Consider the following 27,034-nt stretch of genomic DNA (forward strand, 5'->3'; position numbering starts at 1 on the left):
AACTAAAGCACAAATTAAAATATTTCTTAAGAATGCTAACATAATTACTTGAAGTTTTCTCTAAAATTAGACAGAAATCCTAGAATAGAGGTTGAGAGCACTCATGGGAGTTTAGGGTCCCCACTGGCTCCATGTAGTCTATTTTTCATCTATCAACTGATTCTAAAGCTTCTGTGCTACCCCTTCAAAAAGTCCCCTCAGCAATTTTAATCAAGAAAAAAGACCTAGCCTTGGCCAGGTAACTCAGTTGGTTAGACCATCTTCCTAATGCACCAAGGTTGTGGGTTCAAATTCAAGTCAGGACACATACAGGAATCAGCCTATGAATGTATAAATGGAGCAAGAAAACAATGTTTTATATTAACTAAAAAAAAAAAAGGCCTAATAAAATGTAAGCTTCTCAGTAACAATGCACCTTACTTATCAACCTTCCATTGTTTTCTTTGAAACCTAGAATGCCAGAGAACATTGATCCTGTCAAGTTGTACAGAAGAAAGTAGTTTACATAATGAATTTGGCTGTTTCATATTCACACTAGATAAAAAGCATCAATTAAAGTATCATCTAAATTCTCTATGTAGACTCCTTATTATGAAATATTAACATCTTTGAAATCATTAAATTTCTGGTTTATTGAGCCTGGCTGGTTGTCTTAGTGGTAGAGCATCGGCCTGGTGTGTGGATGTCCCGGGTTTGATTCCCAATTAGGGCACACAGGAGAAGCATCCATCTGCTTTTCCACCTCTCCCCCTCTCATTTATCTCTCTCTTCCCCTCTTGAAGCCATGGCTTGATTGAAGCGAGTTGGCCTCGGGCACTGAGGATGGCTCCATGGCCTCTGCCTGGGGCACTAAGAAGAGCTCAGTTGCTGAGCAATGGAGTAATGCCCCAGAAGGGCAGAGTATTGCCCCCTAGTGGGCTTACTGGGTGGATCCTGGTTGGTGGGCATGCAGGAGTCTCTCTCTGCCTCCCATTCTCTCACTGAATAAAAAAATAAATTAATAAATATTAAAAAAAAAAGAAATTTCTAGTTTATCATTGTATAGTAAAATTAAAGTTAAAACCAGATGTAATCTCTTATTTTGACTTAGTGCTAAAGGAGGACAGTATCTATAAGCAGTCAGAAATCTATATCAGATACAAAGAGTTTGGACATGGAGTTGTGGGGAAGCAGGCAACATAGAATCAAGGATACTGGACTAGGACAGAACTGAGCTCCTATTCAAGCCGTGCCATTTGCTACCCATACAGCCTTGGATAAAGCATTCAATTCTCTGAATATCAGGGTGTTTGTCCATTAAATGAAAAAGATATATTTTGCACTATTGTTGTAAATATTAAATAAAATAGAATATGTTCTACTTTTCAACAGTACCTGACACATAATATGTGTAATAAACAATAGCTATTAGTGGCTCAAACCAAATGTCAACATAGAAAATAACTCTCATACAAACAATGGAGACTACATCTCTCTAAACAAATGTCAAGCACCCTGTGGCTTCAGGTATCTATATAAAGAACTATTATTGTATATTCACTTTATTTGTAAAAATGTCATTACTGCTCCATTGCACATAATAATTCAGGTGGACAGTGTATGTCTACAAAAGGAGATCATTACTGTCATATATTTTAAGCTTCTAAACTATGCTGGCACAGTCACTGGCACTGTGAATATGACACAGTCACAGCCTCTGTTCTTGTGTTTACAGTCAAGTGGAGAAGGCAGATTAGGATAACAAACATAAATGTAATAATTACAAATTCTATCCTTCTGTGATTCTGACTCCCTTGAACCTATGGAGGTCCAAAATTTCCAGACTTGGTTTACCTTGGTTCCATCTCTTTTTTATAATATGGCTTCTAGAGCATGGAACTCTTCACATTTCTACTATACTAAGATTAAACTATTTATATGTAATTTCTTAGAAATTCACTGTTTAATTTTTAAAAATGAATTATTCATACTTCAATGAATTGTTTAATATTTATTGTATTTCTTTTGTTTTATATTAACTGAAAGACAGGGAGGTAGAGACAGACTCCCACATGCACTCCGATCAGGATTCACCTGGAAAGCCCCCCTACCAGGTACTACTCTGCCCATCTGGGATGCTGTTCTATTGTTCAGCAACCAAGCTATTTTAGTGCCTGAGGTGAGGCCATGGAGCCATTCTCAGCACCAGGGGCTAACTTTGCTCAAACCTTTTGAGCCTTGGCTACTGGAGGGAAAGAGAGAGAGATGGGGGAGGGGTAGAGAAGCAGATGGTCACTTTTCTTGTGTGCCCTGACCAGGAATTAAACCCAGGACTTCCATGTGCCAGGCTGATGCTCTACTCTACAATTAAGCTGACAGGCCAGGGCAAGACTTCAAATATATAACATATAAAGTGTTAACCCAATGGCCACATTTTCTCATAAATATAGCCTGATAAATTTAAGAAACACAATCTCCATCAAGATCTCATCACAATCTCTTCCCTGGTTTTCACTTTAGTGACAACAGCAGTATGACAGCCTCACAATATCCTGAGTACACTTATTTTGTAGAAGGAAAGTTATTTGAAGAATGCTCTCACAACAAAGAATTGTGATTGTGTAAAAGAGAAACATAATTTAGATTGCAGAATGCCATGCACTACTACCTAAGAACATGATATTTAACCTGAACCCTGAAGAATAATTTTGCCTCAGAGTGAAGAAAAACATATTTCTGACAACAGGTCCATCATGGTAAATTTATTAAACAAAAGTAGGTCACATGCATTTTGAGAATCTTTAGGTGTAAGAAATGTGGTTGAAGAAAAGGTCAATGGAGTTGGCTGAGGCCAGACTGTGTGGCATCTTGAAGGTTTTGCTAAGCTCTACTTAAGTGTACAGGGAAGCTACTCGAAAATGGGGCACATGAGTCAGACAGTCGGAGCAGATTTCTGCTGTAATAAACGAGTTCCAAAGTGCTGGTGGTTCTCAAAACAACCTTGTGTTTTTCCTCACATTAAAAAACATCCATCGTGCCCTGGCCGGTTGGCTCAGTGGTAGAGCGTCGGCCTGGCGTGCAGAAGTCCCAGGTTCAATTCCTGGCCAGGGCACACAGGAGAAGCGCCCATCTGCTTCTCCACCACCCCCCCTCCTTCCTCTCTGTCTCTCTCTTCCCCTCCCGCAGCTGAGGCTCCATTGGAGCAAAGATGGCCTGGGCGCTGAGGATGGTTCCTTGGCCTCTGCCCCAGGCGCTAGAGTGGCTCTGGTCGCGGCAGAGCGACGCCCCAGAGGGGCTTAGCATCGCCCCCTGGTGGGCAGAGCGTCGCCCTTGGTGGGCTGCCGGGTGGATCCCGGTCGGGCGCATGCGGGAGTCTGACTGTCTCTCCCCATTTCCAGCTTCAGAAAAATACAAAAAACAAAACCAAAAAACAAACAAACAAAAAAACATTGTGGTTCCATGGGGCCTCTGCTCTGTGTCTATTCCGTTCCAGTACAACACTGAAGGAGAAGCCACACTCGCCATAGGATCAAGAAAAACAGAGTGAGGACAAAGTCCCTCAAAGCCTCTTAAAAGTTTCTTCGGAAGTGGCCCATATTGCTGCTACTCACATGTTATAGTCCACACAATTGACATGGATCAGCCTGACCACAACGGAGTCAAAGCAAAGTCCTCCCACAAGGAGTCCCTAGCAGAGAGGGGCAGAAATGGTTTCCGAACAATAATAAAATGTGTCACAGAGCGGAGAAGTAAAAGATTCAGATTCTATTTTTAAAAGATTAGTAACGCCATGATGAAGAAAAATTTCAAGGACACCAAAGTCAGAAGGGGGGCAACCCACTAAGAATTTGTTATAGGACTGAAGGTTAGAGAAGGTGGTGATTTTAACTGCGGTGCTGGCTGAGAGAAGAAACTGCATAGACCCTGAATAGATTCCGGTGGTAGAACAGACAGAATGACTTGGCTTCAAAAGTCTAGACAAATGAACGTGAATGACATTAACTCAGGCTGTATGGACGTGGTGTTTTTACAGTATTTACCATTTCAATCTTCCAAAAGGAGAAATAAGTGAATTTAAACCCAAATACAAGAATGAGCTTGGTAGAAATGTTCAGTAGTAAACCCTGTGAGTGGCTGGCCACTTTCTGCCTTCTCTGCTGATGTTAGAATTACAGAGCATTGTGCAGAATCCAAGATAACACAAGCAAGCTATTTTATCGCATTATGCCTCAGTTCCCCATAGGTAACTACTTTTCTTCATTCACGGGACTAAAATGGATAAGATGCTGTAAAGATATAAAATCTTCTACCTTCTACAATAATATTTCTCTGCTAATCACTTCAAAAAAATAAATGACAGAATTCCTTAAAAAGGAAATATGGTGTAGAAAAGGCATTAAATTTGACATCAGAAGATCCTGATTTAAATTTGGCTGTGACTTTTATCTATTTATCTTTCAAAAAAAGTACTCGTTATAATAAAAAACATGACCTTAGAAAAATTATTTAATTTACATGGCATCAATGTTATCATCATTAAAAGTAGAATATTAATTACCTACTTGCTCTTATGAGAATTAAATGAGACCGATAGTCAATTAGTTCAGGATTAGTTGAGTCTGAATGGCATGGAATTATCAGGTAATGTAATTTTTGATTGCCTTTTAATTTTTAGATAATTGGATAATTGTAGATTTGTATTTAGTTGTAAGAGATAAGAGATTTATAGTTATGGGTATTCCCCAATCATAACATCTTGCAATACCATATAATACAATATAGCAACCAAGATATTAACACTGATTCAGTCAAGATAGAGATTATGTCCATCATGGCAAGGATCTCTCATGTGGTCCTTACGTAACCACACCCCTAGCCCTTCCTTAATCTCAGACAACTGCCAATCTGTTTTCCACTTCTGTAAATTTGGCATTTCCAGAATCTTAATAAATAGAATCATGATTTATGTGACCTTTTGAGATTAACTGGATTACTTAGCATAGTTCATCCAGGTTGTTGTGTGTATCAATAGTGCATTTCTTTTTCTTGTTGAGCGGTACTCCATTATATGGACGTTACAATTTGTTTAACCATTCACACACTAAAGAATATCTAGGTTTCTAGTTTGGAGCTTTTATAAATAAAGTAGCATAAATTTATGTACATATTTCTGAATGAAAATAAAATTTTTATTTATTTGGAATAAATGTCCAGAAGTGCAAATTATGGTACAGGAAGTATATTATAGTTGTGTAGGAGTTCTTGGGTTTTTTTTTAAGAAATTGTCAAACTATTTTCCAAATGAACTGTACAATTTTACATGTTCACTAGCATTGTATGATCTAGTTTCTCTTCATCCTTACCAGCATTTAGAGTCACTTTTTAAAAGCCATTCTGAAGTATATAGTGATAGCTCATTGTGGTTTTTAATCTGTGTTTCTCTAATAGCTTAATGATGTTGAACATCTTGCCATAAGCATAGTTGCCATCTATATATTCTTTTGTGGGGACATATTGCTGCATGTTTTGTTCTTTTTATAATTAGATTATTTTGTTTACTATTGAGTTTTGTGAGTTCTTTTTTTTATAAATAAATTTTTATTTTAATGGGGTGACATCAATAAATCAGGGTACATACATTCAAAGAAAACATTTCCAGGTTATCTTGTCATTTAGTTATGTTGCATACCCATCACCCGAAGAGAGATCGTCCTCTGCCACCTTCCATCCAGTTCTCTCTGTACCCCTTCCCCTCCCCTCCCCCTCTCCCTCCTTCCCTCCCCCCACCCCCCATAGCCACCACACTCCTGTTCATGCCTCTCAGTCTCGCTTTTATGTCCCACCAATGTATGGAATCCTGCAGTTCCTGTTTTTTTCTGATTCGCTTATCTCACTCCGCACAATGCTACCAAGACTCCACCATTCCACTATAAGTGATCCAATGTCACCATTTCTCCTAGCTGAATAATATACCATGGTGTATATGTGCCCCATCTTCTTCATCCAGTCCTCTATTTTTTTTACAGTGATTAAAAGCCTTTAAGCAAACTCTTGGCCAATATAGCAAGAATCCATAAATGAGTAGTGTCCTTAACATGTTCCCCAAGTCCAAGTTGGCCCCCTCACCATGCCAAATCCCTGAAAAATGCAACCCAACCACAGTTCAGTCTGTTAGGAGCTGTCACAGGGAGCAGGAGTCCAGGAAAGTTCCCCACAGGAAAAGTCCGTATGGCACTGGGAGTTTTGTGAGTTCTTGATATATTCTAGATAACATTCCTTTGTGGGATATGTGGTTTGCAAATATTTTTTTCACCCTATAGTTTGTTTATTCATCTTCTTACTGAAATCTTTCATGGAGAAAAAGTTCTCAATTTTGATGAAGTTCAATTTATCAATTTTTCCACTTAAGGATCATACTTTTTTGTCAAAATTAAAAACTTTTTGCCAAGTCTTAGGTTCTCAAGGATTTTTCTTCAAAACGTGGTAATTTGGGGGAAAAAACAAATAACATTTCTCTTATTTTTAAGCTTTATAGTATTTCATTTTATATTTAAGTCCATAATGTATTTTGAGCTAATTTTTGTATAAGGTGTGAAACTTAGGCCAAGATTCTCTTTATTTTAATGGGTGCTAAATTACTCCAGCACAATTTGTTGAAGGTATTCTCTTTCCTCTATTGAATTGTTTTTGCACATTAAAAAAAAATCAGTTGGGCAGATATTCGTAGATTTATTTCCAGGTTCTCTATTATTTTCTTTTGATCTATGTTTGTCCCTTTACCAATACCACTACAGTCTTGATTATTATAACAATATAATAATTCTAGACATCAGTTAGAATGATTTTTACCATTTTATTTGCCTTTGACAAACTGTTTTAGCTGTTACATTTTCTTTGCCTCTTTATGTGAACATTAGAATAACTCATACCTTGAGTCTTTATGTCAATTTGAAGAGAACTGGTATCCTTCCTATATTGATATTTAGTCCATGAACATGTTATGTCACAGTTTATTTAGATTTTTCTTGATTTATGTCATCAATATTTTGTAGCTTTGAGCATATAAATCCTGTGTAGGTTTTGGTGAATTTGTACATAACTATCTCATTTTATGAGCAATTATAAACATATTTTTAATTTCAGTGCCCACATGTTCATTGCTACTAGACTAAAAATAATTGATTTAATTTTTATATGTTGATTTTGTATTAATGACCTTAAAACACTCACTCATTAGTTCCAGGAGGATTCTTTTATTATTATTATTATTATTATTATTATTATTATTATTATTATATTGATTCCTTGGCATTTTCCACGTAGACAACTGTCATCAGCCAATAGAGACAGTTTGATTTTGTCATTTCCAAGTTGTATACCTATTATTTCTTTTTCTTGCCTATTGCACTGCCTAGACTTTCCATTATTATGTTGAAAAAGAATAGTGAGGGCAGATATCCTTGCTTTGTTCCTGATCTTAGGGGAAAGTATCCAGTCTTGCACCATTAAGTTTTTCACAAGTAGCCGGTTTTCTTTAGATCCTCTGTATCAAGTTGCAGAAGTTTCCCTTTCTTCCTATTTTCCCAAATGCTTTTTCTGCACCAGTAGATACAATCAAGTGATTTTTCATTACCCTTTTAATATAGCAATTAAATTGAAACAGCCTTGCATCCCTGAAAAATACCGCACTTGGTCATGGCACATAATTCTTTTATATATTTCTGCATTTTATTTGCTAATACTTTGTTAAGAATTTTTACATCTATATTAATGAAGATATTGGTCTGCCATTAGTTTTTTTTTTTTACTAGTTTTGTCTGGTTTTACTCTCAGGGTAATACTAGCATCATATAATGAATGGAAGTAGTACTTCCTCTTCAATTTTCTGGAAAAATTGTGTATAATCAGTGTTAATTTTCTTTCAATGTTTGCCAGAATTCTCCAGTGAAACCACCTAGGTCTGAAATTCTTTGGGTGAGCTATCAAATTAAAAATTCAATTCCCTTGAGAGTTATAAAGTTACTCAAATTATATATTTCATATTTTTTGAGTATGGCATTTTTTCAAGTAATTGGTGTCTTTCATCTAAATTGTCAAATTTATGTGTGCAGTGTTGTATATAGTATTCCCTTATTATTCTTTTTCCACCTAAAGGGCTGTTGTGATTTCCTGTTCCATTTTTAATACTGATAATTTATGTCTTCTCTGTTTTTTCTTTGTTGATCTTGTCAGAGATTTGTCAATTTTATTGATCCTTTCAAACAACAAACTTTTTATTTTATTGGCTTTTCTATATTGTTTTCCTGTTTTCAATTTGAATGTGTTCTGGTTTCATCATTTAACTTTTTTCCTTCTGCTTGCTTTGGAATTGCTTTGCTCTTTCTTTTTCTAGGTTTTTGAGGGAAGAACTTATATTATTGATTTCAGCCTTTTTCTCTTTTCTAATGTATGCATTTAATATATTATCCCTCTGAGAATTGCTTTAGCTATGTACCACAAATTGTAATATGTGGCATCTTTATTTCTGTTTAGTTTAATGTATTGTTTAATTTTCTTCTCTTCACCAGGCCTCCACTGATGCTCAAAGAACTTAACTGATTTGCCCAAATCCACATAGGTAGCATGTGACACTGGTTGGATTGATACTCAGCTAGTCCAAAGCCTGTCTGCAAAACTATACTTCCTGATTCCCTAGGGTTCTTTGGTCAGCCTTAATGTGCCTGATATCCACAGTAGTGCCTCACTGCTGGTTTCTGCTCCCCGCATAATCCCCTCCACTGTGGGTGAGGAAGGATGATTTCATTTAGCTGGACATTGCTGGGGTCCTGAATCTCCACTTGGCCTCCAGCAGGGAGAGTGGAGGGTGCCTCATTACTATGCCTCTTCTCTGACTCTTTAACAATAAGCTTTTGTTGGGCTTTCTCCTTTCAATGCATAATGGTATTTTCACATGACCAGCTCCTTCTGCTTGAGGTCTTGGATGTATGTGGCAAAAAGAAAACACAGGGAACTCACACCGAATTGTTCCATGGGTCCCAATGCCCACAGTCCATCCTCCTTCTCTCTATCTTTCAGAATGTCCTTGCGTTCGTCTGTATTCCATATCCAGGATTTCTACTTGTACATAGGCAAAAGTATGTCTGCTGCCTCTTTTTGAAAGCAGAAGTCCATATTGTATCAATTTTCAAATATTCAATAAACAAAATTTTCTTTAGAATAAACATTTTTGAGAGTAGAGTGCATTTTTCTACATTAAAGTGAAACAATATTTTTTTTTCATTGGAGCTCTGAGTTCAGGTTCCCTACATTTATACTGATGGTTCTTACCAGCTGTTTCTCAATGCTGGACAGCACTTACTGCGAGTATGACACCTGGGCTTCTACTTTTTCTTCAGGATAGGAAAGGACAAAGAATTTCACTTACAAAAATGTTTAGAATGGAGAAAATTATTGGGGACCTATTCAAACACTGACTTGAAACTAATGGTAGAAGCGTATTCTGGCTAGAAAGTACCAGGACCATTTGACCAAACCTATAGATTAAAGTGCACATGCATCAGACAGTCTTTCTGGAATCAGTTGTTTGTGAGACTGAGGCTGGTTTAGATTCACTTGATGGCAGAGTTGTAGCTGCCCTAATTTTAAGTAGTAGATGGCTTCCACTGTTAAGTGCCATTACCACAAAGTGATGTGACACTTATCACAGCAGCTGCTGCAAAAGTTCTCCTCCTCCCACAGCCTGTGCTCTGTGAATTCCAGATGATGAATATCAGATTGTTTGCAATGAGAAGTGGTTTTGACATTATGACAGAAAACATATCTCCTTGTTTTTTCCACTGATAAGAAGGTTCCCCAAATTTAATATGAGTGTGGGGCTGGTGGAGAATTCTAATTTCAAAACAAGGACTGTTCAATTATTTGTTTAAACAGCCATTAATTCCCTCTCCCCTTCCAACAGCAGACACAGCAAATTAATTGCCTCACATTCCCTATTAGCCTGAGTACACCACCAGCAGGGTGGCCAGATTTAACAAATGAAAATATAGAACACCCAGTATAATTTGAATTTAAAATAAGTAACAAATAATTTTTAGTTTAAGAAGAATACCCCAAATATAGCATGAGATAAATTTATACCAAAAAAAAAAAAAAGAAATAAAATGTCTGTTGTTCACCTGAAATCCAAATGAACCCAGGCACTTTATATTTAATCTGGCAACCCTACATCAGAATCCTCCTTAACATTATACTTCAGGTAACTCCTGTCAATCAGTTGAAATCTGCCTGTTAAATAAAACATATAAGGTGTAGAAAGAAAGGAGGACAAGCAAGAGTATTAAAGGAGGGAACGACATAATAAAGTTATGTATAAAAATCTGAGGTGCTGGCCATATCTTTTCTATAAGAGTAAATTAGAGCTTGACCAGGCAGTGGTGCAGTGGATAGAGCATCGGACTGTGACGCGGAGGACCCAGATTCGAGACCCCAAGATCGCCAGCTTGAGTGCGGGCTCATCTGGTTTGAGCAAAGCTCACCAGCTTGGACCCAAGGTCACTGGCTTGAGCAAGGGGTTACTCGGTCTGCTGAAGGCCCACGGTCAAGGCACATATGAGAAAGCAATCAATGAACAACTACGGTGTTGCAACAAAAAACTGATAATTGATGCTTCCCATCTCTCTCCCTTCCTGTCTGTCTGTCCCTGTCTATCCCTCTCTCTGACTCTCTCTCTGCCTCTGTTAAAAAAAAAAAGAGTAAATTAGAGCAACCTCTGTGTTTCCTACCTGATGCAGCAAAAATACTGAATTTATTCCAATTACATGTGTGAGGATTACATGTGTGAGGGAGGAGAAAACTCCCAGCTTCTCCTCCTGGTTCTTATGTCTGGTCACATCATTAAAATAACATAAGGCAGATTAATTGAAGAAAATTGAGTTTTAATAAGTATATGTACAGGGCATCCACATAAGTGTAAAACTACCAAAGATCATAAGACAAAATGAGGTATATATTACTGTCATTCTGGACTAAGGAGAAGGAGATAGGAATCTGTGATTTCGAAAGGAAGTAAGGCAATTCACAAGAAGTTGAAGAGTGTTAATGTTTTGTAAATAAATGTTTGCTAGGACATCTAGAAAAAAATGGGTCACAGATAGGACTTTGAGCAAGCTGGCCACGTGAGGTCCCTCCCTCTCTGTCAACCTACTTCAGATCACACCACGAGGTCTGTGGTGGTCGTTTTTTCCAAGAGCAGGCCTTCTATCTCAAACTCTTTTAGTCGGTTTGGAGGAAGGTCAAAGGTTCTTCCTATGTCCTTTCATTATTTCTTCAAAATAAAATAATCTTTTTGCCAGAGAGACACATTTTGAGGCAGCAAGTCTTTCTGCCCTACAGATACTAATCATTTGAACATTATTACTAAAGACAAAGCCCTTGCATGAGGTTGAGGGTTTGTCCGTTGGTTTGAATATAGTCGTTCTCAAAGCATAACCCATGGACCAGCAGCACCGGCATCACCTGTTAACGTGTTAGACATGCAAAGGTTAGTTCCCATCCCAGACCTCCTCAAACAGAAACTCTGAGTTGTGAAGGCCCGAGGAAATTAGGTTTAAAAGCCCACAAGACACATCTGATAAATCAAACTTGATCAAGCTCAAGTTTGAGAGTAGCTACCTTGTCAGCACATCCAAAACCAATAGTTACCCCGCTAGAGAAATCCTACAATAGGAAGACTCCTTTCATTTTATGCTCACCCAGGTGTCTGTAATTTTAGAATGAGAAAAATCGATAAATTTGCAACTGGTTCTAATTTAAGCTACATATCAACTTGGTACAAATCTATTATCTTCCCCCAGGAAAGCTCTAAACCTCAAGCAAATACCATGACCACCTTCATCCTATGTCCCTGCTGGGGAGATGGGTGACTGACATTCTCTATTGCCTGATCAGAGGTAAAGCCTGGGTACCATGACCTCCCCAAGCATAAGGGATGCACTTAAGTGTCCCTGCTTCTAGATTCAGTGTTTTCTTTAGTGGAATCAACAACAATTTTAAGTCTTCTCTTATCTAAATCAACACATCTAGTCAGACATATTATTATTATCTTAAATTGACCTTAGTACCAACTACTGGGAAAAAAAATCAAAACAATAACAATAAAATGAAGATGCAAAGGGATTTCACTTTTATTGACTAACATAAATTGGGCACCTTACATATATGTACAGTATATTATTTTAATTCACATGACCATCAGGAAAGGTAAGGTCTTCTATCTCCAATTTATGAACAAGAATTCAGATTCAGAATGTCTATATAGTTGACTAGAGGTCACATAGTTGGAAAGCAGCACAAAGTAATGCAAAGCCAGGTCTGTCAGTTTCCAAATACTATTGCCCTGTCCAATAAAATATTTCCCTTCCATACAGAATGCGTTCATGGATGGTGCAATCAAAGGAACAGAACTAATTAAAGATTCGATGACTTGCATGAATTATTCCCTGTAGCATCTGATTAGTATCTAGAGGATGTTTCGATGTGTTCTCCAAAACCTGTGCTTTCTTTGAGGTCTAGTCTAATTTACATTTTATATAAAGAAATTGCAACTCACAGTGGATTCTTCCTAATGCAGACAGAATGCACTGTATTTCCTTTCTTTGTAATTTAATTATATGCTAGTCCCAAATAGTTATTTAATCTTTCCAAGTTTGTTTTTAGTCTATAACAAAATGTGTGAGGTCAAGAGCTGTCTTCCAAGAAAATCTGCTGCGTAAGTTTCAGCATGTTATGGAACAGTGTCTACTGTAGAATTTATGTCAAAGAGGTTTATTGACCAAAGGAATCCCAGGGTTGCAAAGATAAAAATACATGGTCCCTGACTACAAGGAGTTACAGTTTAGTGGAGAGGTTTATGGGGGAAAGAATCAAATGCTGTGGTGCTCTGATACACTGGCCATTATGCCATGAGAGGCATGAAGGAAGCCACTAGGAAAGTCTTGTACAAACTAGCCCTTGAAATGCAACTAAAGAAAGAAGGAGGACGTTGTCAAGACACATGAGGAATAAAATTCTAGGTAGAACGAATCCTGTCTGCAACATATTTAAAGGAAGAGGCTGGACGTATGTAGTTCAGCATAAGAAGGGAAAGTCTAGTGGTTTGAATTGTGCTCTTCCCAAAAATATATCCAAGTCCTAGCCCTCCAGGACCTATGAATGTGACCTTACTTGGAAATACGGTCTTTGCTGATGTAATTAGGATTCTTGAGATGAAATTATTCTAGATTTAGGTAAGCTTAATGACTGGCAATCTTGTAAGAGAAGAAAAGAGAGATTTAACAGAGAAAGAAAGGAAAAGGAGGCCATGGAAAGATGGAGGCAGAGATTGGAGTTTTGCAACCTTCAGGCAAGGAATGCCAAGGGTTACTGGCTGCTCTCAGGAGCTCAGAGGGAGACATGACTCTCCCTTAGAGCTTCCAGAGAGAATTAACTCAGCTGACCCCTTAAGGTTGACTTCTGTTCTCCAGAACCGTGAGAGAATAAATATTTCTGTTGTTTCCAGCTGAGAAGTTTGTAATTTGTTATGACAGCCCTAGGAAAGTAATAGAGAAGGGACTTAAGGAGCATAGTGATAGGACATGAGGCTAGACAGATAATGAGGTCAGATCATAAATATTTGTGAACGTCAGATGCTCAGCAGCTTGGGCATTTTCCAGCATTTTAGTGTAATTCTTGCCGGTAGGATTTTCTCTTTGTTTAATGCAAGTGCCTGACTTCAATTGCCCAAGTATCCAGTTCAAAGATGGCTTTCCTGAATAAAGACAGTGCCAGCTCCAGGACCAGGTAAAGAGCAAAGGCCCTTCTCTCTTTCAACCCTTCCTCCCCTCCCCAAAGGATCCTTTGCTTTAGAGATCTTGGTTGATTTGGATAACTGACCATTCAGGAAGCTTGTTGTTGTTTTCTTCTTCCCGTGTATTAAATTATATTACCAGACTTTTGTTTTAATTCACTAATACAGATTTGTTACAGTAATATAATGTTATAGTAATTAAATGTTTAGGAATATAGAAAAAATATAGAAGATATGTAGAAATAAATTAGGATATAATATTAAAAGCCATTAAGGCCAGTGAATAAGGTTACACCCTCTAGGTGGGAGCTAATCTAGTGTGTACAGATATGACAGGCAGACTATGCCTTTTGTTCAGGGCCTAGCTACTATGTGTATGAAAGTATATATAGATAAAAAGAGCTCCCTGGGAGGAACTCCCTAAAAGTGGCTTGATGTGATGAACCCGTAGAAGCATATACCAGAAAAGGGTACTAAAGCCGAGGGGCCCCCAGCTGCAATCAGTCATCCAGACTCCAACATTGAATGTGGACTGTCTCCAAGTCACTCTAAGGACAGCCCAGAGGAGCATGCTGACGGAGCCCCATTAAGCTGTACCCAGACACACCATAGGATTTGTGAATAATAAACTGCCTGTGTGATTCTTGCAATTAACTTGTGTGTCAGTCGTGTCTTTCCCTTGGTGACAACTGGTCTCAGTACCAATAAGTAGAATCCCCATAGCCACCTCAAGAGTAGTCTCAAAGAGGCTGCTAGCCCTGCTGTTAAGCAGGAGTGCCCTACTGCATGGGGAAGTCAAATCGGAGACGCCTGATCCATGTAGAGTTTGGGCTCCACTGGGACAAGATTGAACTCTGAAAACCTTAGGACCCTACTCTTGACCTAGTAAAAGCAGGACTCCAGGGTGGCACTCTTGTCTCTCTCCACCTGTGACCTTGCTGCCTGCATTCAGGGCTGTTGTGTAATCTCCAGGACCTGTAAGTAATAAACCATTTTTCAAAGTTTCCTGGTGGTTATTGCCCAATGACCTCTTGCAATAATAATAAGAACCACAAGGGCTGGTCCAGTCAACAAAACAAAACAAAAGACTCAGAAAGAACTTTTGACCCCCCTGCTTCCTGCCCAAGAAATTGAGATGGAAAGGCATGCTCCAGGAAGGGAATCTTGGCAGATTCACCTACCTTGAACTGAGTATAGTAAACAGGAAGGCTTCAGGCACGGGCCTGTTAGCTACGTCCCCCTATGTCTCTCTGTTTCTGAGCTGCTTAGCAAGAATATGCCTGCATGTGAGTTTCCCTCTTCCGCACTACTTAAGTCACTCATGTGATATCTAAAACCTAACATCCCATTCCCCACCTTTCCTCCTTGTCCAAAATGTCACATATACCCTATTTTACCTGTCTTTAGAATGTTCATGCATATGCGAATTTCCCATGCTCACCTATTAAATTTTTATTTTCTCCAGATAATCTGTCTCTGTTAATTTATTAGCTCAGAAAAAAAGTACAAAGCAACACACCTCCCCTCCTTGTTTCTGGTTCCCCTAGCAGGAATTGGTTTACCATGTGTTCAGCTCTGTCTTGTCTACACGTAAATTGCCTATCTCCCCTTTGAAATCCCAGACCCCAGCCACCTTTCTCCTTTGTCGATAATGGCTTATCACCTCAACTGTCCAACACCTCGGGGATCTAATTCATTGCAGCACCCCTAAATGTGCATTAGTACAATAAACTTGTATATTATCTCCTGTTAATCTGTCTCTGTTAATTTGATTATTAGCTCAGCTAGAAAAATTTAGAGTGTGGAAGTAAAGTTATGGGTTTTTTAGCCCCCACAATATCATATGTGCTATTTTATACTTATTATATGTGCTATTTTGTAAGCTATTGTGGACAACAAAGGGGCTGTAGCATCCACCGGGTATGAGAACAAACATTGGAGACTTTCAGGAGTTAAGATGTTACTTTATTGGCCAGTTTAACCTGTGCAGGGGCGAACTCCCAAGATGTCCGGAGACACCGTGCTCACAAGGAGCTGCAAACGGAAGCCGCGCCTGGCGCTTACAGCCAGGTCCTTATATATCCTAAGTGAGCAAGCATAATACAGAAGCAGATGTGGCAGTTTAGCTATTGGCTAGGGAGGTCGCACGCAGCATAGCAACAGGGGCCGGTTTTAGCTTAGTGTTGAATTTCAAACATAAACTTCTGATAAGGGTCTCTGACCTTCTTTGTTCTCAGCCTCACAGGGGCCATATTAGCACTCCCTGCTCCTTCAATAGTTACACTCTTGGCAGCCCTAGCATATCAGCACTCCCTGAATCTAACAGGGGCCACATACTAAACCTAACAAGCTCAGGGGAGGCATGCATGGTGACCTTCTAAACTCAGAGACTTAAAGTAACTACCTAGGCCTGACCCAGCGGTGACACAGTGGATAGTATTAGACTGGGACACAGAGGACTCAGGTTAGAAAACCCCGAAGTCGCCAACTTGAACGCAGGGTCATCTGGTTTGAGCAAGGCTCACTAGCTGGAGCCCAAGGTTGCTAGCTCAAGCAAGGGGTCACTCAGTCTGCTGTAGCCCCCTCATCAAGGCACATATGAGAAAGCAATCAATGAACAACTAAGGTGCCACAATGAAGAACTAATGCTTCTCATCTCTCTCCCTTCCTGTCTGTCCCTCTCTCTGTCTCTCTCTGTCTCAGTCACAAGAAAAATAAATAAATAAATAAATAAATAAATAAATAAATAAATAAATAAAGTAACCACATTGGATGGTATGAAACCAAAATTTTCTGATTTAAAGCAGGTCATGGCAGATAATCAAGTCCTGGGCCAGATTTCCCTGACAAAGGTCAATCTTTACATTAACTGAGCCTGTCTTTTTGTCTTTATGTATTTATGATAACATACTTTTTGAATGTCAGGTGATTTCCTTTATCCAGACCCATCAGGGCACAATCTCCCACTAGAAAAGGAGACGACAGGGCCCCTCATAGATATTGTTATCTTGTTAATTGTTAACTATCCTATACTCACCTATGTAAAAGAGGTATGTGTCTATTTGTTTTATATTTTATCCAATCAGAGTCACCAGTATGCCTCAAATGAACTCATAAAAATTCTTACAGGTTTGGATATTTCCTATGTTTACACTAATATCTTCACTTAGCAATATAATGTGACATAAAGAAATGACTTTAAATAGCCTTATATATATCATTTAATAACTAAATTATATACCTTCATAGAGATGAACCATAATTTGTATAACCAAACTTGTATATTTTTGTCAATTTTTAGGTATTTTATCTTATAAATAATATTACAGTTAATATGTTTGAATATATATTTGCACACTTCTGGTTATTTCATTATATCCTTATAATAAACTTAGACTGAGAAAAATTATTACTTTTCTTACTCTTTATTTTTACATATTACCATTTTCCCCTTGTGAGTTTTGCTCCTTTTTATTAATTTAAACATCTACCCGTCATGCATTGAAGAGGCTATATATTCTCTCCCAGAGTATTGACATTCTTAAAGATTTTACATCTCTGATGGGGGCAAGAAATGACACAAATTGCTGGGGGTTTTTACATTTCTCTATTTATTGTTAGACTGAACAGTTTTGTAAGATCTATTTATCAACCCTTTGCTCAAATTTTCTTCTGGCAAGAGTACCCATAGTGCTACTGGGTCTTTTTTCCATTGATTCTCAAGAAATGTATTACATATTAAGTGAAGGGCAGAAACTGTGGGCCGAACCAAAAACACAAGGCTAGTGTGTTCCAAAAGGAAAGTTTATTTTAAAAGTGCCTGGGTGCAGGCAGGCTGAGATCAACAAAGGGTGTCAGCTCTGAGCTGAGGGAAGGAGTGTTAGATATAGGGATGGCTGAAGGCATTTGCTGGCATGGGGTTGGATGCACCTGGATATACTCAGATTTGCATATCGGGGTTTGTAACCTTGGTCACTGACTTGTCCATGAGCAGGAGGAGGGGGATTCAGCCACAGAAATACAGAAGTTCTTTCTGATGTAGCACAGACCTAATCAGCATGGTTCTTTCTGCTGTCCTTGGTAAATCTTGAAGACAGCTGAGGTCAGTAATATACCAGGAACAGCTGGGTCCTGGCAATCCTGGGCCTGTGGCTAGGCTTTTACAAACAACCATTGTGATTAAAACTCCCCTATCAGGCCCCTCCCCAATGTAGGCTTTCCCTGACATTCCTGCAAAGGCAAACTTTTTGATACATTTCAAAGTAAAAGCCAGGAAGCCATTAAGAGAGAGAATAGCAAGCAAATGAACTACAACCTTACAGTGGGAGGTGAGAATGAGAATGTTCTGTTTTGAGCCCTAGTGGGAAGTTGAGTGAGGGGAATTTGAGTTTTAAAAGAGCTCTGAACCTAAACCTAGCATTAAGTATTATGATTCTTTGTCAATAATTATTTCACATATTCCCCAACATTTAAATTTATTACTTGTACGTATGACCTGCTACAGTCTGAATACACAGTCTGTAAACATAGTTTACTTCTCACAAAATTCATATGTTAAAATGCCCAACCCCTACTGGGGAGAGCTTTGAAATAAAACCTTTGGATTGTGATCAGTTCATGAGGGTGGAGCCCTTATGAATGGGAATACAGTCATCCCTCACCATATTGCAATTTACTTTTTGTGGTCTCACTGTATTGTGGATTTTTAAATTGTATATATTTAATTTTGTATTATGGCTTTTTTTTTGCTATAATGTAGGATTTTGCGGTGTATAGGTATTTTTATATATTTATTATTTTAATTATTTTTATGGTAAAATAAACTGTTATGCTCTTCCTGGCTGTGCAGTACATTCAATGCATTGTCATCACCTTCATCATCATCAGTACTGCACAGCTAATTCATCACCATCTTCATCATTCAAGTTGCAGAATATTCACTGGTGAGTACCCATGTAGAATTTTATATGTTGTTAAAATTATGAGGTTTAAGAGTGCAGAAAGTGTTTAAGAGCATAGGAAGTGTTTATAAGAGTGTGAGAAAGGTGAATAACAGCATGAGAAAGGTTTATAAAAGTGTGGGGTGAGTTTATAAAGCCTTAAAACATATATAAATAATAAAATAAATATAAGGTCACTACTTTGTGGATTTTTGCCTATTGTGGGGGGCTCTGGAACCTAACTCCCATGATAGACGAGGGACCACGGTGGTGCCTTATAAAAAGGAACCCCAGGCCCTGGCCAGTTGGCTCAGTGGTAGAGCATGGGCCTGGCATGCAGGAGTCCCAGGTTCGATTCCCGGCCAGGGCACATAGGAGAAGTGCTCATCTGCTCTTCCACCCCTTCCCCTCTCCTTCCTCTCTGTCTCTCTCTTCCCTTCCTGCAGCTGAGGCTCCATTGGAGCAAAGTTGGCCTGGACACTGTCCATGGCCTCTGCCTCAGGCGCTAGAATGGCTCTGGTTGCAACAGAGCAATGCCCCAGATGGACAGAGCATCGCCCCCTGGTGGGCATGCCGGGTGGATCCCGGTCGGGCACATGCGGGAGTCTGTCTGACTGCCTTCCCGTTTCCAACTTCAGAAAAATACAAAATAAAATAAAATAAAATAAAATAAAATGGACCCCAGAGGGCCCTCCCTACCTTCCATAATGTGAAAACACAACTAGAAGATGGCAATCTATGAACCAGGAAGCAGAACCTCATCCGACACTGAATTTTCTAGTGCTGTGACCATAAAAATTTTTCAGTCTCTGGAACTAAGAGAAATAAATATGTCTTATTTAAGCAACACAATTATGCTATTTTTGTTATACAGAAGACTGAATGGACTAAGACCAATGTTTTAATTCATTATAGTATTCACTTTCTTTGGTAATTGAATCTATAAATATTTTCCCTTATGAATAATGCCTTTCATGTCATCTTAAGAAAGGGCACTTCAAAATTTTGTAAATATTTTTGTAAATATTGTCTTCTAGTACTTTTTATGTAAGTAGTTAATTCATCTGAAACATCTTTAGGAAAAATAGTCACTCTTTTCATCATATACTTAGCTATTGAGTTAACATATGATATTTGAAACCATAATAGGTTTTTTAATAGTGACCAACCAGAAGAGAGATATTCCATGTACTGTGAAGTGGTTCTCTTATCACTCAGTAGTAAGATGGCACAATTGTGGATGAAAGCCTGATTCGAATGGATTCACAACAGGATGGCAGTGAAGTTTGGAAACAAAACATGAGAACAATATTTTTTAAGAGCTTTGCTATAAACTTCAGCAGAGTAATGTGGTTGTAGCTAGAAGAAATACATCCAGAACTTGTGAATTTACTGAAATAATTTTTCAATGGGTTTTTTTTTTTTCTGGTGGTTGGATGAATGAACAATTCTAAGTGAGAGGTGTATAGATACAGATTGGACGACAATGGCTCTTGCCATCCGGGTGGTCTCTCTTCCTTTTCAAGATCCCATGGAAAAGGTTGTGAAAATATTCAAAACCAACTCATGCACATCAGTGTGAAAAACATAAAACTATGTGATTTTCAGGGCTTTTCAGGGCAGGTGTCCTGATTAATTTCTGGAAGATAAAACACAGGTGCATTGATGGCTTAACCAAAGCAGAAGAGATCACAAGTGTACCACACAAGTACTGATCTTCACAGTATAGTTATGAGCAAAGAGTAACCATGCATAGCTCCAAGCAGAAACATGTTCAGAAGCAGCAAACTGGTGGATAAGAGAATGACTGTTTACATGTATGGCTGGTCCCCCAAATCCATTCACTAATCATTATGGAAGATTTATTTAAGTAGTTCTATTGAATAATTAAATGAATGATTGGAAAGAAGAGTGATAAATGGCAGATCCTGAGATATAGCTGAAGTTCCACAAACACCCAGTAATTGAATTGCCAATTAAAATATTAAAAATACAGGATGTATATATTTCAGATATATAAACAAAAAACATTTTTAGAATATTTCATGTAACATACTCATATTACATTATTCATTGTTAATCTAAAATTAATATTTAACTAGAAATCCTGTAAAATAAGATTATACCTTGCATAAAGTATATCTTCCATTATATATTAACCACTCGAAATATATGTCTTGTTGAGTTTCTTTCATTGAAATGTATTATCAATAAGTGTTATTTCTCTAGCCAATGAACTGTTACAGTTTCTCCCACTCCCCCAAGGTAGGATTTTATGAGTTCTGCTGTAATATTGATTGGCTCTATTTACTGGGTCCTTTCAGAGTGGAATCTTTTTTGTTAATTCTGTTATTTATACAAATGCAGAGAATAAATTTTCTCTAAGTTATCAAACAAGAAAAAGGAAACAAATGTTTCTTTCATTGTAATACAACTTTGTCTTCCAGTCCTTGTCTTTACAATGGCTTATGGTTATTTAGAAGATGCTGAAGAACAGTTTGCACAATTCCATTTATTTACCCTAATTACGTATTTTCCCCCTTCCAATATGCAAAATTTTAGGATGATAATCTGTACAGTATCAAAGGATGATGTATAAGTTTGGGCATATCAACCTGTTTAAATTTTCAAATGGTGTTTAGAAACCTAATTTTATTTATTTAAAGAACAAAATTTACACACTGGAAAGGGAAAAGAATTACCGATATGAGGGGGGAGGGAGGGCAGATGGAAGGAGAAAATTGAACGTAGATAGGTCTTCTCCATTACATCATGTCACATTCTATTTTATTGTTTTGACAATCGTGCCATCTAGTGGATACAAGGATTAATATCAAGGTTGTCTTGGTGTCGGAATTCACTGCAATTGTTAAAAGCAAAAAAATCTAATTATACAGACACAGACAATCGAGGTTTTATAGGTCTTGAAATTCACTGACCCACTTTCAGATACCTATTCATCTGCCAATAAAATTCCACACAGAAAGGGGCTTTATTAATTAGAAAGTCTCACACGCTGCAGAATAGGAAAAATGTTATCAGTGTAGCCTCCAGCAAGGTTAAGCAAGGTTACAGATTCTGAGGCTGGTTAGCAAACATGTACTCTGTGTTTATCATTAAGACCAGACACAACCCCATTACCCTTCTCCATTGAAATACTAAAATTCCAGGACAAAGAAATAATAGCATAATGCTTGCTCCCTACATTAAAAAAAAAATCTATATTTAGATGGAAACCAAATTTAGAGGGAGTTATAATGGTAACAGCAGCCCTCACTACCATTTATAAAGTGCCTTTTATTTCACATACACTACTCTAAGAAATCACTATTATTCTTAGCTAATAGAGGAGGCATCTGAAGTGCAGACAGGTTACACGCTAAGGTCATAACACTGTAACTTTGGGATGAATACACAGTGCCCTTCATGTGCCAGCGTATATTACAGTCAGAAAAACATGTGTTCAAATAGATTTTAATAGTTGTTTACTTTTGTTTAGTATTTGCATTTTGTTTTGTGTTTGTTTAGTTTTAGTGAGGCAAGTTTAGATTTAGAAAGCATTTTATTTTGATATGTTGTTTAATGTTCCTATTTCTTAAACAAGAGTAACTAAAAAGAGCACTAGAGTTAAAATGAGACAGCTCAGATATTGTCCAAATTCTGTTTCTCCCAAGGGAGCTGTTTGTTCTTAAGAAATTTACTTAATTTAGCTGGGCTTTTATGTTTATCTATAATCCAGTAAAATAATCAATTCAGACTCACTGTAAACTATTGTAAGAATAAATAAAATAATGTATGTGAAAGCATTTTGAAAACTGCAATGCACTGTCTTAATTAAACATATTATTATGATCATGACATATTCATAAAAGTAATCAGGCTGGTTCTCATTTCTGAAGCGAAGTCAAAATATGATCTAGGTAAAATAAGCTCTTGATGAGTCTTTCAAATTGTTGTTACAGATCCTAGAGAAAAGCCCAAATTTTGTTATAAAGTTAGGGGAGAGGAAATTCCCCTAGAATTTATAAAGTTTGGCATAGAGAAATATTTACATTTTCATTTATATCTGTGGGACAAGATGTACAGTCATCAGTTTCAGATGATCAGGCTGGTAGAAAACAGGCAAAGTGGCCTATCCCTTGTAGGGAAGCCATTTTGTTTCACAGATGAATTCAACTTTATACTTATTTTAAAGCCAGTACTTTATAGAAAGTATCAATAGTAATAACAGGCTTATTATAGTCATTACTATATCCATTAAGCTTGATTTCTTGCTCCTTATCTGACCAATTTCTTTCTTTCTTTCTTTCTTTTTTTTTTTTTTTTTTTTTTTTTTTACAGAGACAGAGAGTGAGTCAGAGAGAGGGATAGACAGGGACAGACAGACAGGAACAGAAAGAAATGAAAAGCATCAATCATTAGTTTTTCATTGCGCGTTGCAACACCTTAGTTGTTCATTGATTGCTTTCTCATATGTGCCTTGACCGCAGGCCTTCAGCAGACCGAGTAACCCCTTGCTGGAGCCAGACCTTGGGTTCAAGCTGGTGGGCTTTTTGCTCAAACCAGATGAGCCCGCGCTCAAGCTGGCGACTTCGGGGTCTCAAACCTGGGTCCTCTGCATCCCAGTCCGACGCTCTATCCACTGCACCACCGCCTGGTCAGCCCTGACCAATTTTTTAAGTAAGAAACACACACACACACACACACACACACACACACACACAGGCATAATTTTTCATTTGCCTAATTTCTTCCTAAGTAGAGAAACATCCTACTTTTTAAAAAATATACATTGGTTTATTTGACTTAAATAAATTCATTTGTATTTATTGAGCAGTATAGTATTTATAGCATTATAATGTATAATGCATTATAAAAGAGGTATGGGGCAAGGTACTAAATATCAATAAATTCACAATATTATTGAGAACAAAGGGCTTATACATCTTGTACTTTGGCAAACATTTTCAATTTACTAGTATTCATCTTAAGGCTTGTACTGATCATTTCCTTTGTTACTTCTATATCAGGAAAGTTGTTACTAATCGGAAAATGATGGCATGTTCAACTTCAGGAATATGAGGATTGTTTTAAAAGAAAATTTGCAAAGTTGTGATTGAGCATGGAAACTGTTAGGAATAGTGCAGCTAAGAGGAACAGGGAAACTTCTAGCTCTTTAGCCTGAAAGAGTGGGTGGAGGAAACGGTAATTGGAACCTAGATAGAAAGAGATGGAAATGAAGAGAGGGAGACAGAGACTTAGAAAGTAGTGCCACCTACTTTGCAGAACACTATTCAGGAACCTAGCCAGAGACAGCATCTCAGGGAAGAAACTGGGAATATAAACCCAATTTCAACCTTTACATTTCTTCTTTTTTTTTATAATTTTATTTTTTTAATGGGGTGACATCAATAAATTAGGATACATATATTCAAAGAAAACATGTCCAGGTAATCTTGTTGTTCAATTATGTTGCGTACCCATCACCCAAAGTCAGATTGTCCTCTGTCACCTTCTATCTAGTTTTCTTTGTGCCCCTCCCCCTCCCCTTTCCCTCTCCCTCTCCCCCCTCCCCCCGTAACCACCACACTCTTATCAATGTCTCTTAGTCTCACTTTTATGTCCCACCTATGTATGGAATAATGCAGTTCCTGGTTTTTTCTGATTTACTTATTTCACTTCATATAATGTTATCAAGATCCCACCATTTTGCTGTAAATGATCCGATGTCATCATTTCTTATGACTGAAACAAACAAACAATCCAATAAAAAAATGGGAAGAGGACATGAACAGACACTTCTACCAGGAAGAAATACAAATGGCCAACAGATATATGAAAAGGTGCTCATCTTCTTTAGTTATTAGAGAAATGCAAATCAAAACTGCAATGAGATACCACTTCACACCTGTTAGATTAGTTATTATTAACAAGACAGGTAATAGCAAATGTTGGAGAGGCTGTGGAGAAAAAGGAACCCTCATTCACTGTTGGTGGGAATGTAAAGTAGTACATTTTTTTTGATCCCTGCCATTGCTCACCACTAGCTGGACACTCCATGAGTTGGGGAGTGTGATTCGTCAAGGGAGTCTGCTAATGTCATTCAGACAGCTCAGGCTTTGGGGCCACATGGGGAAGGTGGAGAGTGGATCCGGAAGGACAACTGAACCAGATCCATCTCACCAGCATGTGCTGGAGCTGGCTCTTGACAATGTGGGATTATACTAATTTCCTCCCAACTCCACTTACAGTGACCTCACTTGCTAGTTTGGAATTGGCCATGATAGGAGTATTTATAACATGGAAGTCAGCAGATACTAAAAATCAAGCATGTTTAATTTTTTTTTTTTAACCTGGGATGCTATTTGTTAAATATTTACAAGCACAATACTGGTTGTGCTCATCACTCATCACAAAACTTGAGGTGTATACTTGTTGCAAATGTCCTAATACACTTTGATTTTAAAAAGTGTATGAGCGTCGGCCTAGCGTGCAGAGGACCCGGGTTCGATTCCTGGCCAGGGCATACAGGAGAAGCGCCCATTTGCTTCTCCACCCCTCCGCCGCGCCTTCCTCTCTGTCTCTCTCTTTCCCTCCCGCAGCCAAGGTTCCATTGGAGCAAAGATGGCCCGGGCACTGGGGATGGCTCTGTGGCCTCTGCCTCAGGCGCTAGAGTGGCTCTGGTCGCAACATGGCGACGCCCAGGATGGGCAGAGCATCACCCCCTGGTGGGCAGAGCGTAGCCCCATGGTGGGCGTGCCAGGTGGATCCCAGTCAGGCGCATGCGGGAGTCTGTCTGACTGTCTCTCCCTGTTTCCAGCTTCAGAAAAATGAAAAAAATAAAATAAAATAAATAAAAAGTGTATGAAAGACATTTTCTAGAAAAAAATTAATGACTAGTAAATGTATATTTCTTCTAACTTTTATAGACTGAAAGAGTGTAAGAGTAAGTCTGATATTGGCATTGACTGCCAATATTTGTAACTAAAACTAATATCTAATAACAGGACTCTAAACAATAATGATAATATATATACACAATGGAATACTAGGCAGCAATAAGAAAAGTATAAAGAAAATCTATGCACTGATATGCAGAGATGTCCCAGATACTGTATACTTTACTGATGCACTCTTAACTGAAAGTGGCAAGGGACAGAATTTTATCTGTCATATCATATATCATTAATTTATAAGACTACAAGCACAGATTTACTATATTTATAAAAAGAAACATTGGAAGGATAAACCAAACTTTAATAAAAATGGATACCTAAGGGGAAGGAAAGGACTGCTGAAGATGGTGATAAAGTGAGACTGTTCTGGATAAAACTTAATAAATGGTTTTTGTCATAAAGACTTTAAAAATAACTCCTAAAAAATAAACCCAACAGAAACAAGTGGATCTACGAGTCTATCCAGTGGATGACATAATGACATAGAGAAAAAGATTTCTTTTCCAGAACACAGCCTTGGGAACTATATTTTAAAGGAAAATAGAGCTGCAACAAAATCACAGACATCACCAAGTAGTCTAACTCTTTGTTATAATATTTTATTACTTTGAAAATATTTTAACATAATGAAATGTAATGCAAAAAGGTAAGTATGTTAATGTCAGAAGCTATGATATTTAGTATAGAAAAAATAAAACAAAATAAAATGAAGTTACATAATGTTAAGTTTGATTGGATATATCTAAATAAATTGTTATTTTCAAATTTCGTTATTGAAAAGGCTGAGAAACAATAACAATGAAGAAATCCAGGGCCCTAAATACCCTTCTCTTTTAAGAAGAAACAAGACTTCTTTGGGGAACATCTGGTTCTATGCCTGGAGCAGAAAGTATCAAAATGACCCAGTGTATTCTGCTATGCAAGAAAGCAAGGGAGTTTATTGAGAAAAGCAGTCTCATGAGTTCAGTCTTTTTACGACCCCCACTCAGCCACAAAATTATGAGTCTTGGGTCCCTCTTTTGTCTTATCAAATTAGAACTTTCAATACCATGTTAAACAGGAATGGAGAGGAGATGTACTTGTCTTGTTCTCAATCTTAGGGAGAAAGTATTTTACCATTAAGTACAATGTTGACAGCTGCAGGGTTTTGGCAGATGCTCTTTATCAAATTCAGGAAGTTTCTCTTTCTTCCTGGTTAGCTGAGAGTTTTATCATGAATAGGTGAAGTTTGTTGAATGTTTCTACTGCAGCTATTAATATGATCATATATTTTTTCTTCTTTACACTGATGATATGACAGATTATATTAATTGACT

Source organism: Saccopteryx bilineata, chromosome 3 (genome assembly GCF_036850765.1).
Source record: "Saccopteryx bilineata isolate mSacBil1 chromosome 3, mSacBil1_pri_phased_curated, whole genome shotgun sequence".
Classification (NCBI taxonomy): domain Eukaryota; kingdom Metazoa; phylum Chordata; class Mammalia; order Chiroptera; family Emballonuridae; genus Saccopteryx; species Saccopteryx bilineata.